The sequence below is a fragment of the Atractosteus spatula genome, chromosome 5 (genome assembly GCF_055471065.1).
Source record: "Atractosteus spatula isolate fAtrSpa1 chromosome 5, fAtrSpa1.hap1, whole genome shotgun sequence".
Classification (NCBI taxonomy): domain Eukaryota; kingdom Metazoa; phylum Chordata; class Actinopteri; order Semionotiformes; family Lepisosteidae; genus Atractosteus; species Atractosteus spatula.
In genome coordinates, this window is record NC_142710.1 from 1,464,005 (window position 1) to 1,471,493 (window position 7,489).

General features: G+C 54.0%; 3 non-coding genes across 3 annotated transcripts; 1 reads left to right on the forward strand and 2 right to left on the reverse strand.

Annotated features, from left to right (window-relative positions):
- Positions 1–1,746: 1,746 nt before the first annotated feature.
- Positions 1,747–1,818, reverse strand: trnag-ucc (transfer RNA glycine (anticodon UCC)). The gene has a single exon. It is a non-coding gene; the product is annotated as a tRNA-Gly (tRNA).
- A 638-nt stretch (positions 1,819–2,456) lies between these two features.
- trnag-ucc (transfer RNA glycine (anticodon UCC)) lies at positions 2,457–2,528 on the forward strand. The gene has a single exon. It is a non-coding gene; the product is annotated as a tRNA-Gly (tRNA).
- Positions 2,529–3,182: 654 nt separating this feature from the next.
- Positions 3,183–3,254, reverse strand: trnag-ucc (transfer RNA glycine (anticodon UCC)). Its single transcript has one exon. It is a non-coding gene; the product is annotated as a tRNA-Gly (tRNA).
- Positions 3,255–7,489: the final 4,235 nt, after the last annotated feature.

Genomic DNA, 7,489 nt, shown 5'->3' on the forward strand with positions numbered 1-7,489 from the left:
GTGTCCAGGCTGTGGTCACTGAGCCTGTCCTCTCTGGACAGCCAGGTCTGCCTGTGTCCAGTGTCTGTGTCCAGGCTGTGGTCACTGAGCCTGTCCTCTCTGGACAGTCAGGTCTGCCTGTGTCCAGACTGTGGTCACTGAGCCTGTCCTCTGGACAGCCAGGTCTGCCTGTGTCCAGTGTCTGTGTCCAGGCTGTGGTCACTGAGCCTGTCCTCTCTGGACAGTCAGGTCTGCCTGTGTCCACTGTCTGTGTCCAGACTGTGGTCACTGAGCCTGTCCTCTGGACAGCCAGGTCTGCCTGTGTCCAGTGTCTGTGTCCAGGCTGTGGTCACTGAGCCTGTCCTCTCTGGACAGCCAGGTCTGTCTGTGTCCAGTGTCTGTGTCCAGGCTGTGATCACTGAGCCTGTCCTCTCTGGACAGCCAGGTCTGTCTGTGTCCAGTGTCTGTGTCCAGGCTGTGATCACTGAGCCTGTCCTCTCTGGACAGCCAGGTCTGCCTGTGTCCAGTGTCTGTGTCCAGTGTCTGTGTCCAGGCTGTGGTCACTGAGTCTGTGCTTTGTCAGGGTCTGGTCCTCTGAACTATCTCTTATCCCAGTCAGATACTCAGCCTATTGTCTGTTTAGGGTCCTGAAAGTTCCAGTTTGTGTTTGTGTCTGTCCCCCAGTGGCTGAGGCAGTGTGTTCTGTGTGTGTCTCTGTGGGTCAAGCAGTGCTGTGTGTGTGTGGGTCAGGGAGTGCTGTGAATGTGTGTGTGTCTCAGCTCAGTGGGTCGGGCAGTGCTCTGTGTGTGTGTGTGTCTCAGCTCAGTGGGTCTGGCAGTGCTCTGTGTGTGTGTGTGTCTCAGCTCAGTGGGTCAGGCAGTGCTGTGTGTGTGTGTGGTCAGGGAGTGCTGTGAATGTGTGTGTGTCTCAGCTCAGTGGGTCGGGCAGTGCTGTGTGTGTGTGTGGTCATGTTGTTGCAGCTCTGGCGGGTGTCAGTGAGCCTCAGGACCAGCTGGCTCAGGGGGCTCTTCTCTGGGCCCAGCAGGAGCCTGACTCCCGTTTCCCACCTGTGTGGGGAGTCGAATCCCTCCGCAAGTCAGGCTGCAGCTGGGTTAGACAGCAGCTCTGCCTCGCCTGCTGACTTTCCTGCTTGTCTGCTGGCAGACATCTGCACTCGGCGCTTACAGTGTGACGCACCAGTACCGCTACAGGTCGGAGCAAGAGGGATACTGGCTTCCGAGCGCTCGGGCTGCAGTCTGTCCTCCTGGACTCGCACAGTCCAGCGCTGCGTGTTCCTAGCGTCTGTGACGCCTCTACCGTCCGCGGCCGGTTCTCCGTCTGAGCAGGAGATACGCGCCCGTTTGCTGCGGACGAGGCCCGTCGCCGGTGTGACAGCGAACCGGAGAGTCTGTGGTCTTGACTGACACCTAGCGGCCACACGGCACAGTCGCAGGAGCACCTCGACCGGATCAGGGCGCCGGAGGAAGCCGCTTCCTGCGCGGATACGAACGACTGGCAGTGTAGTATTTGTGTAGCGGATCAAGATGAATATGAATGTGTGTGAATTGAAAATGAAACCTGTCAGGTAGCCCCGGCGCTCTTTCCCAGACCTCCGCTCAGATCTCCATGACTGATGTCACCCGCTCTCTTTGACGCGATACTGAGAGCGGCGTGTCGAAAACAAACTTCAAAAATACGTCACCGTGAGAAAAATAAGACATATATTATCCGTTCCCCGCGCGTATAAAGGTGACAAAAGTCTCACTCTGCGTTGGCCGGGAATCGAACCCGGGTCAACTGCTTGGAAGGCAGCTATGCTGACCACTATACCACCAACGCGCCGCGCTCCCCGCTCGCTGTTCCTGCTGGTACCGCTGGACCCCGGAACCGGACCCGGTGTCGCGTCCAGTTCACATACAGATCTCCTCCCCCCTCCCTCGCGCTCCTCACACCTTTCCAGGATCCCGACGTTTCTAGGCAGCGTGTGTGTGTGTGTGTGTGTGTCCAGTGTCTCAGTGGGTGGGGTGGTGTTGTGTTGTGTGTGTGTGTCCAGTGTCTCAGTGGGTGGGGTGGTGTTGTGTGTGTGTGTCCAGTGTCTCAGTGGGAGGGGTGGTGTTGTGTTGTGTGTCTCAGTGGGTGAGGCAGTGTTGTGCAGTGTGTGTCTCAGTTGGTGAGGCAGTGTTGTGTGTGTGTCTCAGTGGGTGAGGCAGTGTTGTGCAGTGTGTTGTGTGTGTGTCTCAGTGGGTGAGGCAGTGTTGTGCAGTGTGTTGTGTGTGTGTCTGTGTGGGTGAGGCAGTGTTGTGTGTGTGTCTCAGTGGGTGAGGCAGTGTTGTGCAGTGTGTTGTGTGTGTGTGTCTGTGTGGGTGAGGCAGAGCGCGAGGGAGGGGGGAGGAGATCTGTATGTGAACTGGACGCGACACCGGGTCCGGTTCCGGGGTCCAGCGGTACCAGCAGGAACAGCGAGCGGGGAGCGCGGCGCGTTGGTGGTATAGTGGTCAGCATAGCTGCCTTCCAAGCAGTTGACCCGGGTTCGATTCCCGGCCAACGCAGAGTGAGATTTTTGTCACCTTTATACGCGCGGGGAACGGATAATATATGTCTTATTTTTCTCACCGTGACGTATTTTTGAAGTTTGTTTTCGACACGCCGCTCTCAGTATCGCGTCAAAGAGAGCGGGTGACATCAGTCATGGAGATCTGAGCGGAGGTCTGGGAAAGAGCGCCGGGGCTACCTGACAGGTTTCATTTTCAATTCACACACATTCATATTCACTTTGATCCGCTACACAAATACTACACTGCCAGTCGTTCGTATCCGCGCAGGAAGCGACTTCCTCCGGCGCCCTGATCCGGTCGAGGTGCTCCTGCGACTGTGCCGTGTGGCCGCTAGGTGTCAGTCAAGACCACAGACTCTCCGGTTCGCTGTCACACCGGCGACGGGCCTCGTCCGCAGCAAACGGCCGCGTATCTCCTGCTCAGACGGAGAACCGGCCGCGGACGGTAGAGGCGTCACAGACGCTAGGAACACGCCCCCTGAGCCCCTGAGCCAGCTGGTCCTGAGGCTCACTGACACCCACCAGAGGTGCTGATACTGATACTGAGAGCGGCGTGTCGAAAACAAACTTCAAAAATACGTCACGGTGAGAAAAATAAGACATATATTATCCGTTCCCCGCGCGTATAAAGGTGACAAAAGCTTCACTCTGCGTTGGCCGGGAATCGAACCCGGGTCAACTGCTTGGAAGGCAGCTATGCTGACCACTATACCACCAACGCGCCGCGCTCCCCGCTCGCTGTTCCTGCTGGTACCGCTGGACCCCGGAACCGGACCCGGTGTCGCGTCCAGTTCACATACAGATCTCCTCCCCCCTCCCTCGCGCTCCTCACACCTTTCCAGGATCCCGACGTTTCTAGGCAGCGTGTGTGTGTGTGTGTGTGTGTGTCCAGTGTCTCAGTGGGTGGGGTGGTGTTGTGTGTGTGTGTCCAGTGTCTCAGTGGGTGGGGTGGTGTTGTGTGTGTGTGTGTGTCCAGTGTCTCAGTGGGAGGGGTGGTGTTGTGTGTGTGTGTGTGTGTGTGTGTGTGAGTGTCCAGTGTCTTAGTGAGTGGGGTGAGGTGTGGGTGAGGCAGTGTTGTGTGTGTGTCTCAGTGGGTGAGGCAGTGTTGTGCAGTGTGTTGTGTGTGTGTCTGTGAGGCAGTGTTGTGTGTTGTGTGTGTGTCTCAGTGGGTGGGGTGGTGTTGTGTTGTGTGTCTCAGTGGGTGAGGCAGTGTTGTGCAGTGTGTGTCTCAGTTGGTGAGGCAGTGTTGTGTGTGTGTCTCAGTGGGTGAGGCAGTGTTGTGCAGTGTGTTGTGTGTGTGTCTCAGTGGGTGAGGCAGTGTTGTGCAGTGTGTTGTGTGTGTGTCTGTGAGGCAGTGTTGTGTGTTGTGTGTGTGTCTGTGTGGGTGAGGCAGTGTTGTGTGTGTGTCTCAGTGGGTGAGGCAGTGTTGTGCAGTGTGTTGTGTGTGTGTGAGGCAGTGTTGTGTGTGTGTCTCAGTGGGTGAGGCAGTGTTGTGCAGTGTGTTGTGTGTGTGTCTGTGTGGGTGAGGCAGTGTTGTGTGTGTGTCTCAGTGGGTGAGGCAGTGTTGTGCAGTGTGTTGTGTGTGTGTCTGTGTGGGTGAGGCAGAGCACGAGGGAGGGGGGAGGAGATCTGTATCTGAGCTGGTCCTGAGGCTCACTGACACCCACCAGAGCTGCAACAACACGACAACACACAACACTACCTCACCCACTGAGACACACACACACACACACACACACACACACACACTGCCTGACACACAGAGACACACACACACACACACAAAACACTACCTCACCCACTGAGACACACATACTGCTACAGATATCACCGCAGCTGCTGACACTATTACAGATATCACTACAGCTGCTGACACTACTACAGATATCACTGCAGCTACTGACACCACTACAGCTACAGATATCACTACAGCTACTGACACTACTACAGCTACAGATATCACTACAGCTGCTGACACTACTACAGCTCCAGATATCACTGCAGCTGCTGACACTACTACAGCTCCAGATATCACTGCAGCTGCTGACACTACTACAGATATCACTACAGCTACTGACACTACTACAGATATCACTGCAGCTGCTGACACTACTACAGCTACAGATATCACTACAGCTACTGACACTACTACAGCTACAGATATCACTACAGCTACTGACACTACTACAGCTACAGATATCACTACAGCTGCTGACACTACTACAGCTTCAGATATCACTACAGCTACTGACACTACTACAGCTACAGATATCACTACAGCTGCTGACACTACTACAGCTCCAGATATCACTGCAGCTGCTGACACTACTACAGCTCCAGATATCACTACAGCTGCTGACACTACTACAGCTTCAGATATCACTACAGCTACTGACACTACTACAGCTTCAGATATCACTACAGCTGCTGACACTACTACAGCTACAGCTATCACTACAGCTACTGACACTACTACAGCTTCAGATATCACTACAGCTACTGACACTACTACAGCTCCAGATATCACTGCAGCTGCTGACACTACTACAGCTACAGATATCACTACAGCTACTGACACTACTACAGCTTCAGATATCACTACAGCTACTGACACTACTACAGCTACAGATATCACTACAGCTACTGACACTACTACAGCTTCAGATATCACTACAGCTGCTGACACTACTACAGCTCCAGATATCACTGCAGCTGCTGACAGTATTACCGCTTCTCCTGCCGGTGGCACAGATCCACTGTGGTTGCAGGGCGTCCTGCGGGCGCTCTCTGCGCCTGTCGCGAGAGGGTTAAGTCCCGGAGCTGTAGGCGGCGGGGCGGGCGGGGACGCCGCTCACTGGAGCAGAGCAGCTGATGGGTTCTGACAGGGCCCGCGGTTCGGCCCGCGGGGATCCTGGCAGTCAGAGCCACGGCGACCATCTGGCTCCGGAATCGCAGGGGTGGGCGAGCGAGCCGGCTGGGACTTGTGGGAGCGCCACACACACACACACACACCTCCCGGCAGGAGACGAGCTAAATTTACAGCCGTCCCGGAAGCGCTGCTGTCAGGTCGGGGTGTGTTTGTGTGTGTGTGTGTGTGCGTGAGCGCGCCGCGGCGAAACTCTTTCTGAAGCCCTTTTCACTTCCGCCTGCGGATTTCGGCCCTGTCCCTACAGAGGGGGAAGAGCTACACCCATCGCACTCCTCACGCCGAAGAATTTCTTGCTTTCAGGCAATATCAAGTCAAGTGCGGAGCGGTAGCACTGTGTCTCAGGGTCTGTGCCTGTGCCTGTGGCTGGGAGGTTGCCGGTTCAAATCCCACAGCCGGCAGAGGAATCCTACTCTGCTAGGCCCCTGAGCGAGGCCCTTAACCCCAGCTGCTCCAGGGGTGCTGTATAAATGGCTGACCCTGCGCTCTGACCCCCAGCTTCTCTCCCTGTCTGTGTGTCTCCTGGAGAGCAAGCTGGGGTCTGAGAAAAGACACAGTCCTCATGCAGGAGACTGTACAGGGCCAGTAAAGAGATCTGATCCTAAACCGCTAAACCAACTAGACGGCTCATCCCTTTAACTCCTGTAACTGTGAGCCTGGATAGGAGGATGTCCTGCTCCCCGAGCACGAACCCTGAGCACTGTTCTCCATGCCACCACACTGCCGCAGAGCAGGGGGCAGTGATACGGGGAGGACTGCTCTAGCTCTGTCAGCGTGCGGACTTGCCCTCGTTTGGTATGCGGTTTTCTGCAGTAAAATCTGCGCGTGCCACAGCAACTCGACATCCTGGACCACAGTTACTGCAATCACTGGAGGTGTGGTTCACTCCTCCCTTTCCAGCTCTGCCCTGCTTTTCCTACCTTCATGTTTTCCGGCGGTACTTTGCCTTTTTTTTTTCCCCAGGAATTTCTTTCCTTGCTGGTGTCTTGTGTTAAGTTTTAATAATTATACTACTACTGATAATAATACACTTTATTTTATATAGCATCTTTAAAGGTGGCTTCTCAAAACGCTTTACAGAATGACAACAACAATAAATAAGAAGAATACACAAGATAAGACACAATTACAACACACAGAGGAGACCGTGGATGGTGGTACTAAGTATTGTAGGAGCAGAGGGGTGAAGAATGGAACCAGGTCAGTAAAGGCTCTTCTGAAGAAGAGGGTTTGGAGTCTGGATTTGAAGGAGTTTAGAGAAGGTGACTCTCTGATATCCTTGGGGAGAGAGTTCCAGAGCTTGGGGGCATACCAGGAGAAGACCCTGTCACCCCCAGAGTGTAGACGGGCTTGGGGGACAGTTAGGAGCCCAGAATTAGAGGAGCGAAGGTTTTGAGGTGGGGAGTAGGGCGATAAAAGTTCAGACAGGTACTGAGGTGCCAAGCCATGCGTAGCCTTATAGGTGAGCAGGAGGATTTTAAGGTCTACACGGAATTTTGACCGGGAGCCAGTGCAGGGACTCCAGGATGGGAGTAATGTGATCACTTGCACTAGACCTGGTCGGGATTCTGGCTGCTGAATTTTGGACAGACTGGAGTTTGTTCACTGTGGATTTAGACACCCCAGTGTGTAAAGAGTTACAGTAGTCGGTTTGGGAAAACACAAATGTGTTGATCCGCTTTTCAGCCACAGTTAGTGATTACACAGGGCGTAGTCGAGCGATATTTCTGAGGTGAAAAAAAAAGATTTGTCAATATGCTGCACATGTGGGTCGAATGTTAAGCCAGAATCGAATATCACCCCAATTTTTTTCAATTTAAGGTTACGGTCAACTGTTTTTCTGAAAGGGCTTTATTATCTGTGATGATGGTTACCCTGCTAAGACAGCCAGTGTAATGAGCAGGCACACCCTGATGTCAGGTGTTCGATAATGCTTAAAGGTGGCAAAATGACCTTTTAACCCCAGACTTGGTGAGAGTCAATATATAACTGTGCAGGAATTGGTTTCATTAATGGAACAGAAGTCTTGA